Source organism: Falco biarmicus, chromosome 10 (genome assembly GCF_023638135.1).
Source record: "Falco biarmicus isolate bFalBia1 chromosome 10, bFalBia1.pri, whole genome shotgun sequence".
Classification (NCBI taxonomy): domain Eukaryota; kingdom Metazoa; phylum Chordata; class Aves; order Falconiformes; family Falconidae; genus Falco; species Falco biarmicus.
The window spans coordinates 25,950,697-25,968,184 of NC_079297.1; positions in this window are offsets into that span (position 1 = coordinate 25,950,697).

Here is a 17,488-nt window from a genome sequence, read left to right on the forward strand (position 1 = left end):
AAGTTTTCCTCAACACTAACCTTTATCTTTCAACTTCATTCTTGAACAAACAGACTCCAATAATGCAAGCAAAGTCTTGCAAAGCCCTTTTGCAGCCCTGAGCAAAGATACTCTCTTGACCAGACCTTCCCAGTGGGAAGCTGGTGGGGCTCCAGTGAGGCTGGTCTGCCCTATTGCAGCCAAGGATCTAAACCCATTTACACGGGGTTTTGGTCTCATCCTGCACACTTCAGAGGAATTCATGCATGTAAGCACCTGATGAAGGGTCCCACCGAAATCAGTGCTTAGGGACTTCAGTCCACCAGGGTCTTAACACCTTGTACCACACTGTGGGGAGAGCCAAGCGTATCCTCTTTGCCTATGGGATGTTCATGGGGTGCGGAAGACAAGCAGTGAAGACAATGTGTCTAATGCCTCAAGCAGACGAGGAACAAAGGCTCCTCGGTTCTGTTCAATGCTTTCTGCATGCTTCGGAGAAATGGAAGAACTGACCGGTTTTGCAAAAACAATGGGGGACTCCAGCAGTATTTGTGGAGTGCTTGGAGACTTTGGGTAAGCAAAGAAATGCAGATGGTTGCTGAATTATGCAGCGCAGCTCAGTGTGATCTGCCAGCGATATGACCTGTGAGGGGGTGGCAGGGCTGGAGCGCTATTGCAACACGGCAAGTCCCTGCTCCCAGTCCCATTAGCACAGCATACGCCAACGGCTCCTTCACAGCCTGGGGGGAGATTCCACTGCCCACAGCCCCCCAGCACAGCCCTTTAGCTTTGTTAGTAATTGAGCATACCCAGCCCTTCATTTAAGTGCAGCTACATAAAAATACGTGTCTCTTTTCTCTCTCTGGACTATATGTACTGATATGTGTGGATTGCAGCAATACACAAAAGGCAAAACAAGATAATTTTTCTCATCTAGCTGGCTGAAAGCAACAGGCAGCAAAAATGTAGCTCCAACCAAAACAAGAGCTTTCCCAGTTCTTTATTCTGAGGTTACCCACTCAATATGTTTTTTTTCTTCAAAACCAAAGCATTACAGTCAGCCTCTCCCTTGTGTATGTATCACATGCTGCTGCATGGGATATCTGCTCTGGTCATGAGGGTGAACAGTCACCTGAAAACTCCATGGCTTCAGGGCCTCAGCTCAAGAGAGGTCTGCTGCAAGCAGGGACAGAAGCCCTGGTACCCTCCACTGAATCAAGCATGACCTAGCTGGGCTCTGCAGGTGCCTGCACAGTTCTCATCAGCACATTACTGCAGGACTCACTGTTTCCACAGTTGTGACTGTCACTGTTCAGCAGCAGCCTCTGCTGACCCTACTGCTGCCGACAGACTTGTCTCACACAGCTCATGCTGAGGGTGAGCTATGCAGGGACAGTTAGAGATGAAGCTTGCAGGGAGAGGTGGGGGGAAAGGGAGAGAAGGGAGGGAGCCCATGTGTTGAGCTTGCCTTAGAAGTCACATTTCTTCTTCGTGAGACACAGGAGATTTTTTTCCCTTCAGATTTTATTTATGTTTGATTCCGCTAAATTCATCTGAGTACTGCTATTACACAGGAATGAAAAGCGCTGAGGGTTTGCTGTAGCCTTTGAGTCACAGACTCAGTCTGATCAAACCTACCACTTGTTTTTCCTTCCTATTAAATGAAAGCAGAGTTCAATAAAGTTCAGGTCGGAAGTAAGAGCTACTTTCGTAACGTCTTGACAGACCTTTCTTAAAATACTTAACATGTTAGTTGAAAAGAAAGAAGCACAAATAAACCCTGTCAACTTGTTATTTATAGACTTTTTAATAAATGAAACAATGAAAGGAACAACTAAGTAAGTGTGATTCCTTTCTCTAGATTGCACTACCATAGTTTATTAGCTCTATGAACAGATTTGCAAGTAGCACCATCATGCTAGTCAAGATATTAAAAAAGTTTATGAGCAGTTGCTTAGAAAATACAAGATAAAGCCTACAGAAATCTGATACTGGTCAATGGTGCATTTGTTCAAAACATAATACTCACTTCATGTCTCCATAAATCCTTTGCAAATGAAACTTCCATTGTGATCACTGTTCCAGATCTAAATGATTTATTATTTTTTTTTCTTTGGTAGACATTAGATATCTCTCAGAACGTACAAGTTATGTACCTATTGATACAGAGTTAATCATGCCTCCATGAGATAATAAATATTAAATTCAAATAGGGAAATAATTCAAAGAAGGAATTCAAAGAAGTTTTTTTTTTATTTATTAGTGGATTAACTTACATGAAAAAAACCACATTTCTGTGTGATATGTTTCAAAATTCTGAGCTTCCACAGTTTCAACCAGTTAGATCCTGGGAGCAGAGCAGACATTGGATCATGTGCAGGGTCAAAACGGAGTTCTTAAGAATATTATCTCATTGCTTCACCCTGAGCTGCAGCAGCCTTTGCAATTTCTATGTACACTTGAGGAAATGGGTTCTACTGCTTTGAGCAGCTGCTAGAAAACAAGGAGTATACTGAAAGGCCAAGCAGAAGAGACCCTCCAGGAAAAGTCTGTCAGCCCATTCTCCTAACTCCATGGTCTGAGCTTACAAATTTGTAGAAGCATTGTTGTATTCACTACCTCTAGCTTTCTAGGCTTTTGCACACTTGTCTCCTGTCTCCTAATTGTTCAAATCCAAATGAATTTTCAGTTACCAATTTACTCTCAGAACCTCTGGGCAGAAGTCAAAAGAAGTTCAGCAAATTGGTTGGATATCAGCTGAAAACACACTTAATTTTTCATTAGATAGACTTCTCTCAGAGGAACTACTGGAGTCAGCTTTAGCCAGCCACCAGACCTATAATGAAATAATTCTATGTATTGGTAACATGGACACCTTGTCGTAGCTACATATGCTTTATCACGGAATGAAAGTTCTTGAATAAGTTGAATAAGCTCCTGAATGTTTTTCCTTATTTTACTAGTCTCTGTTTTGCATACAAAAACTCTCCAGCCAAATAAAGATTTCAGGGTATTTCACACTTGCAACATGCTTCACTCCAACACCACCTATCAATAATACCCATTCAGATATTGTAAAAGGTTTGGTCCCAGATTTACGGGGACATGTGTGAAAGGCATATGCAATTGTCACCTAACGCATCTTCAGAGGTGGTATCCCTTTGGACAGTTGAATCCAACATTACAGTTTCCTGCACTTAGCATCAAAGAAACACAATCAAGCCCATAACCACAGTAAACGCATTTGCATGCACAAGCTCAGAGGAGGCAGGTTTTCTTCAAGACCTGTAATATTATTTAGTAATCCTAACTGAAAGAGAAGCTGTAGGCTGGCCAGCACACAAGGGATGCTCTGGGCTGCCCAGCAAATGCAAAGAATCCAAAGACCCTCAAACACAGTTAAAAGATGGGGAGCACTATCCACTCCTGGGTGCCAAGTTATTAGGTGACTACAGAGCTATGCTTTGTGGAGCACTGCAAGGCTCCGAATAGTCTTCCGCAGCTTTTCCCAAATCACAGAAGTCCCCTGGGAAACGTCAGTAATCAAACAAGATCTCGTGGTCAGGAAGCTTTTCTTCATCCAGCCAATTTTATTTCCCCTTCATCATTCCATCTATTACTCATTACATCCTCCTGCCAAACTCGACATAATTCTTCTCTCTCTCTCATGCTTACATGTTTCAGTTACACATAGACCATTATGTCCTTTCATCCCAGCTTTTCCTACCCCTTCTTCAGGCTGCACGTATTTAGTCCTTTTCATTTTTCCTGCTGTCCTCCTCTGAGCTCTGTCTAACAGCATCTCTCCTCAGAGAAGCACTCTGAGTTGAACTAAATATTCTGCAAACAGTTACATTTGGCAGTCTCTAAACGCAAGGACACACAAACCAATGACTAAGTCACCTTGAACAGCTGAGTGAGAGTTCAAAGTCATAAAATTGTCAAATCAGGATAGGGAACTCTGGATGACACTGCAAGATCAACTTCACAGGAAGCCCTCAAGTAATGACATCTTCAAAAATTTCCCAGGTCTGCTTTATGGTCCTTGTCTCAAGGAATGTGTCATTAAGTACATATTTGCAGTGATTTTTACATACAAAATATTTTATAAGCATTCTGCCACTGCAACGTTTACTGGTAAGCACATATTATCCTTAAAATCTTATAGTATATTCTTGAGACACAACTTAATTATTGTTCCAAGAAACTGAAGTACATGTGAAGGCAACTTTTTACCCAATTAAATCACTTACTGTTAGCAACTCATGCTTAAAACATTAGAACATCACTGAGTTGCACAGTTACAATAGTTTGCTTCTATCATCACATCCCGCTTCAAAGAAACAGCTTCCACAGCCTTTCACTGCCAGAAACATGTGGCTCTTATCCATAAACAAGGCAAGGTCATTCCACAGATTGGAGCATATTGCAGATTTCTACATAGCTTACAATTCTGTAAGCTCAGGTCGAAAGACTTCAAGTTTAGTCATCTGAAGATGCTGAATGTGGTAATTTAGCTCTTCAAAACCTGGGAGCACTATATATTTGAAATTGGGTTTACATCCAGTTAGGGAAGACAGTTGTCTAGATACCCATTTTTGCTAAACTATCGGCTTTATGACTAGACGCTGATAATGGTGTAAGTTTGTGTAAGGTGCCAAAACTTTACAAAAAACTAGAGCTACATTATCACTCCCTGAACTCGGAGCCTGATTTTCCTTTTATAGCAGAAGAGACAGGTAAAATCACTGGAACTTCAGAGCACACATCAGCCCCCAGGAATGAGATGAGAGACAGGTACTGGTACTGTGACATGCAATGTGGCATGCTAAATGAGCTGTGTGCAACACACACACAAAACAGTAACTTCTGTTTTCATCTGTGGAAGGCAGCGTGTGCTAGGACCGCTCTAACAGCATAGCTCATTGGGGTCACTGACACTTTCAGCATGCGATGGCTGCACTATTAAGACAACTACTGTGTGACCTGCAAGAGCTCTCAATGCCTGAGCAAGAAACCCCTGAGAAGCTTTCAAACTGGAAAGGGCAACTAGCAGATTTAAAGGATCATGAATACCCCATAGGAAGTGAAGCACCTGCCTCTACCGGTTAAGCCTGCACCTTCACAGAGCAGAAACGGCACATCATGTGCATGCCCTAAGCCAAACCCAAATATTGGTACTAGAACTATGCTATTACAGGATGGTTTCCATCTTCCCATAAAGCTACTCTTTCCCTCTCCCCTCAACTTCTGTGCTTGTTCTCCTCCCCCTGAATTTGTTTTTGTTATAAAAGAGAAGGACACACACTGTTCCCGTCTTTCCTAGGTAACTGGAAGGAGCTACACAACACGGAACATTTGTAGATAATTTTCATGCCAAAGACAAGAAAGTGCTCTGATTACCTGGCATGCATTTACCAGGGGGAAGGGAATGAAAGGAGTCTTAGCCCCGCTCCCCTGCCTTTAACACTGGCTGCTGCAGCACATGGCTCTGCCTCACCTCACGAAGTCCTGGACTCTCGGGTGTTCTCTGACTTTTCCAACTGTGAACCAGGGTCACGTTTTTTCTTGATTATGGCCAGAAAAAATAGGTGGCACAAGGTATGCAAGGTATCAGGCCCTACGACCACTGATAAATCTCTAAGTACTTTATGTGGATTATGTTGGAAACATATTCTTAGAGACACTGTTCATGTTTATAAAGTCTTTTGGGGTGAACATTGCTTAATGGAAAAGCAGCATAGAAATTTAACAAAAGCCACGCTGCAAAATGTAAAAAAGTAATTCTCCCACAGGAACTGAAAGGCATTTCATACATGTCCAATGAGACATTAAAAATAATTATGTGGAAGAGTAATAGCTCCCTTGGTTGTTTTAATATATTTTTGTCTACAAACAAGAAACGTTCTCTAAACTGCTGCCTTGGCTTGGCTTGAAAGGTCTCTCAAACAAAAGCCCTTCAAGTGACCCTTAGATTATTAAAGCTCAGTAACAATGAATGTGGATCTCAGTTCAAACAAAGACTGTAAAAATAAAAAGACAGCAGTTTCGGTCTTGGAAATGAGCATGCCTGAATAAACTGGAAACACACAGAATGTATTTTTGATCAATAGTAATACCTTCTCTGAACAAAACTAAGAACTATTGCGTAAGTTTTTCGACGTTGTTTTTCCTCTCAAACAATAACTGCAAATAGACTCACTTCTACTACAAGTGGAAAGGTTGGATGCTGTGTCTGAATTTGCACTTCCCAGAATTCATTCAGAGAGTACTTCAGATCACCAAGGTTTTTTTTGATTATATTCTTAATGATTTTTCCTCCAAAACCTGCTAAATGTTATTAGTATCATTGGAAACATTTGTGGTGAACAAAAAATGCCAGCAATACCAAATTACAAAGCTCAAACACTGATCTGTGTCTCCCATGAGAAAGAATAAAAGGTTGAGATGTTCAATGACAGACATTAATGTCAGATGCCAAAGCAGAAAAAGCAAACATAGGAGTGGGGAGAGATATATAGGCCCCATAGAATATCTTGTTTTGAAAGTCATATGTCATTTAAATGGCCTTTATAAATGAAGAAGTTAATTCAGAATATCTTTTTGTGTAGTTTTCTGGCAGAACATACACTGCTGCCAGTTGACAGTCAGTTTTGCACTTGTAAACTGGAGTCACAGCTTCATGGCTGTGAGCACCGACAGCTGTCCACGGCACTCTCTCTGGGCATAGGCCAAAAAGGATGTCACCAGAGCAAGTGGGCTGTACAAAAATCAAAATCATCACAGTTCTATCTCCTCTGTGCCTACCAGACTTGCTCTTGCAGCTAGTGGAAGAACCGGAGAAGTAGGGACTGTGCATATAGCTGAGAGAAGGGGACAATCTCCCTACAGAAACGTGGTCCTCTGCCCTTTCCATCTCACTTGCCAGGCAGCTCACCAGTCCCTCACCAGTTGCTCTGGCTTTCTGTGTGTGCTCTGGTCTTTCTTTTCCCTCCCACTCTTCTTCCTTTAGAAGCAGCAGCCCAGCTCTCCCGTCTCTGTGGCACACCTGTCACACTTCTCTAATGAGCTCTGTTGGCTATTATTGGCTATTATCAACACAGTGGCATCAGGCAGACACAAGTGTTTAACCGTTCCTTAGCTGGGTAGACCATGCTGTACTAAAACAGTCTCTGATGTTTTCATCATGGAAGTTCACCACCACTGGGAGTACTGCTAGAGCTGAACAGGTGGACAGAAATGCAACACATCTTCCCAAAACAGACACCCTCTATACATTAACAAAGGCAGGCAACAGATGTGTAGAAATGATCCTTCTCATTTAGCACAGGCAATCAACCCTGTCTCTCTGTTGGCAAATTTCTGAACTGAAAGCTCTGATGGGCTTGAGATTTGTAATGAAGTACAGGCAGAACTGTGCATCTGCTTTAACGACTTGGAAGCTGTAACATTGCTTCTCTACACAGGGGTGCGTAACGACTGGAACTGGATTAGTATCCTTGCTGACCAAAGTTTTCTATTCAACCTATTTCTATTCAGAGCAGTAAATGAGCTACCTTTGTGTTATGCCTGATTCCTGTCCAGAGGGTTAGGGAGATGTTTGTTCTGCATAACCATGGCAACAAAATTGGCAATTAGCATCAAGTTTGGCTATTCCTGTGAACAGGAATTACCCCGTGAACTCCACTTGCCAGACACCAAGCAGCCAGCAGTGCAACAATGATGCATTTAATACAGTGATGTATTTAGTACCATCAAGACTGGATTGGAATACAGTAATAATAAAAGACACTATAACCTACCAATCTACCTCTTTCTCAGTCTCTCTCATGTTTCGAGACATTTGTATTTTCTCTTAGATTTAGTGAGCATCTCTCTTTCCTGCCTTAACAATCACCTCCTTGCTGTTGCATTGCAAAGGCTAATGCGCTAAAGCTCACCTGTAGCATGGAGTGATCACACAGTTCCCTGGAAGTATGACTTCTCTTAGCACATTTTACACAATGCATTAAATGAAACACAGGACAAAAGTGAGTAAGTATATGCAGGAGGAAAACATTTCTGCATGAGATCTGGAAATAACGAAAGATGAAAAGAAGACATGTGATTTACTGAATAGATTAGTAGTTGATAACGTTGTTATTGATGTTCTTCAAAGCACTGATTTACATTTAATGAGAGTTCACAATTACGCAGGAATCTCCCTTCTGTTCTGTTTATGGTGTTCAGAGCAGTGTGGCAGTGGTCTGCCACCAGGGGTTCCTAGGTGCTCCAGCAGTACAAATAAAGAATGGCAGCAGGTGATAGAACTGATTACTAGAAACTCTTAACAGCTTAGCTTAACATCTGATACTAAGAAACTAGGGCCTGGATTTCAACACAATTCTCAGACTGCTTTTGCCAATTGCATCATTTCTATAGTTTGTACAACTCTTCTGAAGTTAGATAGATGATGATAATATTGATGGCCTCCTGTAGTTATCTTTTTATTACTGTTCTTTCTATATAACAGTATAGTAATAGTAATTAGCTCCTTGTTCAGAAAAAAAACCCCTAATCATGCTGTGTCTCTGCAAACACCAAAACCACATAATGACCTGCAATGTATTACAAAATGCTGGTCACAATTGTACGAGTTAGGAAAAGAAAGATGAATTTGAGAGAAACTGGGTCTAGTGAATGAGATACTTATCAATTAAGAGTTGAATCTTTTTTTCACAAGGATGTCAATCAATGATGATGGATGCTATGCTCATAAAGAGGAAAACTAAATACCAATAAATAATATTGTTAAAAATGACATGGCAACACATGCCAGAAGACTTCATCCTGGTATTCATCTCTACCTGTCAACAGAAAAGCCCAAACAGAAGCATGATGTCAGTTCAAGGAAAAGGCAGAGGACTTGTCATTTCAAAAGCCTATGGTTTATTAATACTTAAGGTGTGCTTAACCATTTCTTTATCATTTTTGATCTTCCGTATTAAGTAAAGCTACCCAACACCTGAACACTTGAAACCATGCTAAAGTGACAAGAAAACCACTTTTGGATTAAAACCATAACCTTTTAAGAAGTCAGCAAAGTCTCAAACTTACTGTGTATTTCTCCCACAAAGACAGCAACATTTGGGTGATGCATTAAAGGCAGAGGGAAAGAAGATGGATACCAAACAAATAGCATCACGATCGCAAAAATTCTGTGAAGTCAACAAAAACTAGGCAGGACTAGCTGTACCATGCTTTGCTTATAAAATATGTAAAGAAATAAATCCACTGATAATTTTAAAAAACAAAATACGTATAAACTGACAGAAAAGTAGTAAAATACTTGAAGTATCATTTCATACACATATGTAGTTTAATCCAAGCAATTAACAAGTCTTGGGAAACAAAGCAAAAATATTTTCTCTTGGTTCAAGCAAAGCATTTGAAGGCAGGTTCCCTTAGGAAACAAAGCTTATGTGACTGCATTGCCAGTCCATCTGTCTCTTGAATAACTTCTCAACCTCAGACCTGTTTCAGCCAAATTCTGTAGAGACATGACATTTCCAGCAACACTAAATGTGCACAAACATCAAGAACCTGGCAGCTCAATAGAAACAAAGTCCTAAACTAGTGCCCCCACTAAAGAAGCGCTGCTGTGTCAGCATTTGTACAGTCTGGCTCCCCCCTGGCCAGTTACTCATCATCAACAAAACATGCGCCCATTGCCCCGCTGTTACTTGGGGAGAAGTAAGGGAAGTGAAGTTAGCGGGAGTGGGAGGAATCACAGGGAAAATGTAGGGAGCAGGGGTTGAGGGGTGGGCAAAGAGCTTAGAGGCAAGTATTCCAATCCAGGCAGCTAGGATTCATTAGTTCCACTGTCACAGAACAACTTGTCAGCCAAGAAACTAGTAATAATAAATAACTAGGAGTTATTTGCACAGCTCAGTTGATATAGGACTTTCAAAACCTTTATTTGCTGGCATTTCAGATCTTACTTCCAACCATGGAGGCTTATGCAAGTAGAAGATTTGATCTGCCCCCAGCAAGCTGAACATTTACATTGGTGGGGCAAGGAAAAGATGTGTAATGACATTGAACTAGGATGCAACAAACATCAGGTTGCTTTAAAAACTCTAGAAGAGTTTGTATCCTTCAAAAAGGGGGTATTTCCTGCTTCTTTTCAACTGCACCATTGTCTACTATAAACCAATCTTGTACTCTGCTTGGGAATAGTAGAACGTGTGAGTAAGGACAGAGTTTACTAAATGTTGAATTAGTTGGGATTGATTTAACCATTTAAGCTTTTACTTGTGCTTAGGGAAACATGCTGAACTTTGAAGAAGTTTTTTGATGCCATCTCTTCTAAGCAGGATGTAAACTGATTCTCTTTCATTTTCTATAAAGGAGCCCATAAAAAGTTGTCCTGTGACATACACAAAAGACAGCCAGAAAAAAAAGACCAGCTGACAGAAACCACCCCAGACAGATGTATTTGTGAACTTTATATCAATTCCCCTCTGTCAAAAACTGACTAGATGATATAAAAGTGCCCAGGTCACTCTAGAATACATAGTCTTACAAGAAAAAGTTCAGTCTTCTCATTCTCAGTTTTCAGCTTTTCCCATGTGATAAGATCTGTGACACCAGCTCCGTTGTTATGGCTCTCTCCATTCCTGAGTGTCATTAAGCATGCAGTGACATCCACAATCAGCTTCAGTTTTGCTCTAGGTAAGGCAAAGAGCCAGCCATTAACAGTGGGCTTGACAAGGGCAGAAGCAGAATCATCACCAAAGGACCGAGTTCTAGTGTCTATCAGATCAGCAGCTGTCACTTAACCTCCAGTTGTTATTTCTAACAAAACCATTCCTAAAGGAGTGGTACAAACTCTCAGAAAGCCTTTTCTGGTTCCAATTTTTTTACAGTGCAGACATCTAACTCGTCCACAGCTTGCCCCCAATACTGGTAGCAGTTGAGGTTCCCAAAGAGCAAGTTCAATATCTATGGGAAGGAGAAGCGCTGACTTTTCTTCAATACCTTGCTAGCTACGGGGTGGGACTAGTAGCACTTGGGGCTAAGCCTTCTTGATAAAAATTTCCCATCCCGGTGGCTGTGTCTGTCTAAACTGTCTGAAGGCACCTGCTACAGCTGGTCCTGAAGACCTGGCCCCAAGTTATCCATGTGGCTTCCACTGGGCCTCTGGGGGTTTCTTCTTCATTGCAATTGAGAGCTGGGAGCAGAACAGAATGAAAAAGGTCCCACTCAGAATAAATGGCCAAAGCACACTGCAGAGAGGAAAAGGGTCTTGGTCATTCAGTTCAGGTGGAACATGTGGCACCTTCATAGAAAGAAAAGCAGCAGCGTTTGCCCACAGAGCAGTTTTAATAGATGGTTTTGTCATTTGTGTTGCAGCATTCTGCAGAGGCAAGAGGAAAGATAAGATGCAGGAGCCAGAAAGGACTATGCAAACTCCCTGGCGGAGCAGACCGGGGTATCTCACTGTGCAGCTTAAAGTCCTTGCTGAAGAGACAGCAGAATCATTTCAGGAGTGTGGAAGGATGCAACCAGATTTGGGAGGAAGTTAAAGATGGTTGTGGGAGACAGCTGTATTCACACAGCTGCCATCATCTCCTGTCCAGGGTATGTCAGACATCTCTCTTCTCTGTTCTCTAGGTACCACCTAACGGGTTGTGTAAGGAAAAAAAGATAAAAAAATAAGGTGGTCGTGGTGGTGAGGAGTGAGCTTTCACACCAGAGAATTCACAGTTGCTTTTTTGGTAGTCAAAGCTGGATGCAATTTTTTCTCATTGCTGACCTTTCATCTGGACAGACACGTTCACAGAGCTATAACTTGTACCTGTGAGAGCTGCATGCCCAAGAAAGCCCAGACCACTTTCTGTTGACTCCATTCATCCAGCATTTGTGTTCTTAGATTTCCTGTTGTCCAGACAAGGACTCTGACAGGGCTAAACAACTCCACTGCCAGCAAATAAATCCAGAGCATATCAGTGTCTCATATATCAGTGTTTCATATAATGCACCACTGACTTCCCATACTTCCAAAACAGATCCAGGAAGAGACATGAGAATGCCCCATATAAGCTAAAGAATCCCTTGCTTAGAAAGTAAGCAGGATTACACAAGCGTACCCTTCAGCAGCAGACCTACCTCTATTCAGCAGCACCTAGGGCTGCATAAAAGGAAAAGGGAAAGGGGATTACAAGACATGTGTTTGAAACATTGCCTTATTTTTGCTGAACAAGGCTTGCATGAATCGTAACTCAGAATTGCTCAGAACTGAGGTGCACTTAATTTTTCTCTTCTCTTCGGTGGATGACAAGGAGAGGCCAATTTTTGCTGTGCTTAAAAAGAACACTGCCACAGCTCTCCGCACAGCAACTGCAACCAGAGGTTCCTGAGACCTAACCCAGTTCTGACACCAACCCTTCCATGAGTCTGTCACTGGCCTTTAGTACCTTGGTTTTCGTACTGATTCAAATTAGGATGCGAGTGACAGCGGTGGGGCTTGTGTACAGCACAGCACAGATCATCCTGCAGCTCTCTGGATCATCAGTGGTAGCACCAGGTAACTTAGTCAGAAATTAAGCTTTAACTGAACTTGAGTGACTAGTATGTTCACACCAGAATCTTTCCTGTGGGTTTTAAAAATTTAATTATATTCCACCCCCAAATTTTCCTAGTGCTACTCATTGAAAATACACAGCTGCACTGGTGAAGCTTGTCAGTGAAAGGAAGTTAGAGGTTTTGGCAGCTGCATGGAGGGGAAGAGGTGAGGCCCTGGACTCATGAGAAGGTGTTGGAGACAGTTTAAGTTTGGAGATCTCTGGAGTCTGCTGACATTTTTGGCGATCTGAAGAAAACTCATTTCATCCCCACCTTGTTGTGAACAAGGCAGAGGTGACTAGGTTACAAGGCAGTAGGCCTTCGTCCCAGCTCCTTCAGTGACATATCATATCACCATAGTCAAACAGAGCTTGGTTCCCACCTCCATCTGTAAAAAGGAGGAGATGCATTTCTAAGATGAACATCAAGATCTAGGGCAGTTTGGGAGAAGAGTTCTTAGTTCTATGAAACAGATGTGTTTGAGCATGTGCTGATGTTCCAAGCATGGATTGTAGCTCAGGAACACTGCATATACAACTCTGAGCTAGGGGATCTTGTCAGGAAAGAACATGTTCATCATGCAAGTCGTTCTGAAGGAGCCACACCAAGCAAAGAACAGCCTTCCTGATATTTATTTTCCTTTGCACACTACAGAAATATTTTCTTTTTGAAGCAAAATTCACCTTTTTCTACATTTATACAGCCCCTGTCACTGGGAAGGGAGCCAGCAGTGTGGCTCCAAGGCACTGCCACAGAATAAAACAATAACAGAAATAATAATTCTCCAGGGAATTTATTTTCAACCTATTTTTTAGTCACTCAAAATGTAACAGAGAAAAGTAAAACCCACACGATGTACAAATATCATCATAAATTCCCGGGATTGTGAAATACCATAGGAAAAAAAAATCACCACCTTCAAAACAAGGTTGTCTGAATAAAATGGGACTTTCCTGTGCAAGAGATGCCATTTCACTGCAGTGGGTGAAAAGTGCTATGTAAGTATTGACTAGTGTTAATTCTTAGTGCTGCTGTTTGAGCTGCCTGCACTACACAACAGAGAAACATCTCCTTCCCAGCCATGCAGTACAGCAAGACAGTTTTGACACAAAAAAGCCAGTTTTCAAAGCACAACTTTACAGGAGGAGGTTCAATACCAAAGCTGCCTGGCATTACACTGCCACTGACATTGGTATCAGCCTTGCAGAGCACTGCTTTCAGTATGACTATTTTGTTGCCGAATCACACTCATTTTTAAAATAAGTGAACATCACTGCCTGGGGGGATGTTCCACAGTTCACATTGCAGTATGCAATAATACAAGTATTACAAAGTATTGTATAATCCAAATAAAATAACGAGACACAATAAAGACACATTATTGAAAGGAAGAGATTCAAGGCATCTCTAAGAAATACCAATGCCTAAATCAGAAAACAGCTCTCACCAAGGAGTGTTCATGGAAGCAGGGAGGAGCTGTCTGCACAGACCCTCCAGAGAGTGGAAAATTCCACATTTCACAAACCTGAGTTACCAACTGCTCAGTAGTATGGGGGTAACAACATACCTCTCACAACAGAACGTCCATCTAGGAAAAAGTATTTTCTCTAAGAGCTTGCTACTCCCTTTTGCAGCTTCTGCAGTAAAGTCTTACTAACGCCAGTCCTGAAGCACTCTGCCTTACACACACTGTGCAGGTGTAGATGAACTGGTGATATCTAAGGTGCTGTTAATCAGGACCTGCTGCTTCAGCAGATATGAAAGAAAAATAGTGCATGTGCTTTCATGGACACTGAAATCCCCTCTTTCCTGCTCTGCAGTACTGGCCCCTCAAACTCTCCTTGATGTGGTAATGTAATAGCAGACCGAAAAGAATTGCGCAGCTTTCAGCAGTATACATCAATGAGGGAACGAAAATAGGTTTATCAAAGAAAAACGTGACTCTGACCCATCCTTGGAACGAAATCAAAGAGATTCTAATGGCAGCAACAGGTCTCCGAGAAGAAAACAAAGCCAAACTAGTTTAAAATAGATCCAAATAAGCATACACGGGGTTTTTTTGTTGTGGACATTGCCAGCCAGATTATGATTGGATACAAATGTTAAGGGCCCTTGAGTTGCTTGAGTCCTTAATCCATCAAATTGGTCATCACTATGTGCCAAGTGATGACCTCAGTCAAAAGCCATAAATCATTGCTCAGTTAAAGAACCAAGCCTGCAAGATCCCTCAAGTACCGCTTCTCTCAGCGCTTGTGAATGGCGAAGGCAGGCTGCTTAGGATTTTGGATTAGCTGATTTACATGGAGGAAGACAAAAGGGGTCTCCACTCCGAGTACTAAATTTTGTGTTAACAGAAGCTGGCGTGGACCGTATCAATAAAACAAGATGCCAGAGCGTGTGCTTTGCATGTGAGCAAAATGCTGAAAGGTGTGCTCCCTTACAGTGTAGTCCCAGTGAAAGATTTAAAGTGGCACATAAGAAGTTAAAGGTTGTTCTTCCTGTTAATTCCCTTCAGGGCACTGCAAGCCACCTCTCAGTTACTACACTTTGTAAAGAATGCTTAAACTACATGCTGTTTACTAAATATTATTGCAAATTCCCAGAAAGTTCATTCTCCATTCAGAAGTAGAGGAATCACTAGCTATATTCTATTTGGCATATGTACCAAAGATGATGAAGCCTTTTTTTAAGTATAAAAGCTTTTTCACCTTTAATTGTCTAAATAAAGCAGGTGTTCATCTACAAAACATTTATCTGTAGGAACTGAATGATGAAAGTGACCTTAAAAAACCTGTCATAAAGATTTTGAAGAGCCACGAGAGTGTAGGAGGTGGGGGAAAGGAACATTTAAAACAGTAGAGAAGAAGCATGGTCACATTTTTCACCACGGAGTACTTTACAGCAAACTGTTTCCTGCGGTAAGACATCTTTCATGAAGCCTTCCACCACTCTCTCTATTCCAGTCACTGTTAGTCTTGTTGTTCAAACATTTATATGTTTGGTTTTTTGGTTTTTTTTTTGCATGTGTATCTATATACAAGAAAAAAAGAAATATTTAAGTGACACTATGTAACAATTATGAATTACAGTAAAAGCACACATTGAGGTGCTGTACAGTTAAATACAAATATTTCCAAGTCTGGAGATGAAGACTGTATCTGTATTAATCATAACCTGCAAAAAGTCTTGATCTTACAAGCTTTTTGCACATCCCAAATTAGGTTGTAGCAATTAGACAAGTGGCAAGTTATATTATTCATATGAATTTAAATACAAGAATCAGTCCTTATGGGAATGGACTGTATCTTGACAATGTAATAATACCTCTCACAGTCTGAAGTATTATCTTAAGTGATAATTCATCAGAATCAAAAGCATTGGCAAAGTAAGTATTTTGGGGTTTTGTAGTTTGTTTCCAATTTTATTTTTAAATGCTTTTGGCAGTTAACTCCTTCATTTTTAAAATTCCGTTACATTTATGTGAAATTGCCTTCTAAGCTGAAGGGACTTAAAGCAATGAGAATAGATTTACTCCTTTCTTTTTCAGTTTCAACAACTCCTGAAGAATAAAACCCTACAGAGTGGGGATGAAGTGACTCGGTTTTCATGGCAGTATGTTCCCTCTCACAAAGCACAGGAGGACAGAACCACTCTACTTGCTACAGTCCCTCAGACCACGAGATCCTTGTTCCTGTAAGGTCGGGGAATTTTTCCACTGGGCCAAATCTAGTCGTGACTGCACCTTCCTGCTGCAAAAGGCATCATGACTGGAGACAGCTTTTTACCACAGGCTCACATGCCCTTTTGCGTACAACCACTCCACCAGCTCTGTTTCACAGTTGTGTGCCTCCTGACATTTAGGAAACTGAGAAGTGCCATCCTGCTGTGTGCGAGAATCATTGCAGAAAGTAATCCGGTCCCCCAAGATTTACAGTGGAGCTACAGTCAGCAACATGCTGGACATCCACTGGCTGTAGAAAACCTGGGGTTTGACCCAAGAAGCTCAACATAGAAGGCAATTTAAAATATACAACTACTAATGCAGCATGGTGTCTTTTTTGGCAGAGAAGATAAAAATAGCAAAGAAACAACAGCTCTGTTCTCTTTATGAAAGCCTGGCAGTTTTCCAGTAGAGATTTAAGTTCTTTTTGTACTTGGGGTGGGGGGGTGGGGGGGTTGTGTGTGTGTTTGGAATGATGGGATGTGGTCCAAGACTGGTCATACAAACCTGAGAAATAGGGAATATGAGGCTGCGCTGAAGCAGCCAAAGTGGTACCACCAGCTGCAGCCCCATTAATTAGCGCTCTGTGGTATGTAGCTGTAAGAATGACCCTGATAGTTGTTGAATACAAGCAGATAACTTTTACAGAGCAGCTATGCTTTTCTTACTGAGGTATATTTATCCAAGAAGTACCTTGCACATTTCCCCCCATCTCACAAGGCAGTAAATTAGTTCTAATTGCAAAGGTATGTAGTAAAAGCTGTGCTCAGACTTCTGCAGCATTTGAAGATTTATTTTACAGTTTTAGGTTTTCTCTGGATGTCTAGAATTGGAGGGAGAGGAACATGAGAGAAAATGCAGGTTTTATAGAACTATAAAATTACCTTACTTCAGATAAATAAATGTTTCTCTGCAACTTAATGTAACAGAATACTGCAGTCCTGTAGTTGACAGTGCAGTACACTAGAATATAGATTTCTTTCTTTGTTTATAGTTCTTCTTTTAATTTGGAAATAATAACAATTTTATCCACTTAAAGGGGAAAATACGACAGCTACAATAACTATTTTAACATACCCTAACTCTAGTTTTATGAATAATTTCAAAAAAAGTACTGATAGCAGATACAGAGCAAATTTTTACAGCTCTGTTGACAACACCAACTTGTGCAAACAGCAGCAA